General features: G+C 46.2%; 1 non-coding gene across 1 annotated transcript; it reads right to left on the bottom strand.

The window, feature by feature from the left end:
• Positions 1–306: 306 nt before the first annotated feature.
• LOC118759568 (U6 spliceosomal RNA) lies at positions 307–410 on the bottom strand. The gene has a single exon (XR_004996268.1). It is a non-coding gene; the product is annotated as a U6 spliceosomal RNA (small nuclear RNA).
• Between the last annotated feature and the right edge of the window lie 285 nt (positions 411–695).

The following is a 695-nucleotide window of genomic DNA, read 5'->3' on the forward strand; positions in this document are numbered from 1 at the left end:
GGTCTCTATCTCTTTCCACAAGCCTGGCCAGTTCCCAACTCCAGAGCCTTCCCAAACACCTGATTTCATTCTTCCAGTTCCCTAGGAAACATATTCTAGGTGTTACTTCCCACCCCCAACTCATGACACCGCCCCTGTTGGGCCACCAGGATTCAACACATATAAGCTTTCTCTCACTTCAACTGATCATGTATGTGCTGGTTTTAAGCCACGTGCCAGTGAACACAGCCATGAGAAGCACCAAGAGGAGTGTATTTCTTACCAAAATGAAGCATCTGGGGAGGAAGATGGGTGTGAAATGTGGTAGCAAGTGTGGGAAGGATTGTGCAAAGTGTCATCCTTGCACAGGGGCCATGCTAATCTTCTCTGTATCATTCCAATTTCAGTATATGTGCTGACAAAGTGAGCACATGGATTGTGCAAAGTGGACAAAAGCAATGGGGTTGGAGCTGCTTTGAGACCACAAGAGCCACAGCTTCTCAGCAAAGATGCTTGTGCCCCAATCTGGGCATGAGAGTACACTGTTATTACGGCACATATACTCTGATGAGGGACACAGACCAACAGAAATATTAAGTAGTATGAAGCACTACCGAAGGAAATATCAGGAGAAGGAGGATAGAGCAATCTGGGAGTTGTATTTGTTAGGAATAGGTTTACTTACGCAGGATAGGCAGTACAAACAGGGTGGCTGA

The sequence above is a fragment of the Ochotona princeps genome, chromosome 4 (assembly GCF_030435755.1).
Source record: "Ochotona princeps isolate mOchPri1 chromosome 4, mOchPri1.hap1, whole genome shotgun sequence".
Taxonomy (NCBI): domain Eukaryota; kingdom Metazoa; phylum Chordata; class Mammalia; order Lagomorpha; family Ochotonidae; genus Ochotona; species Ochotona princeps.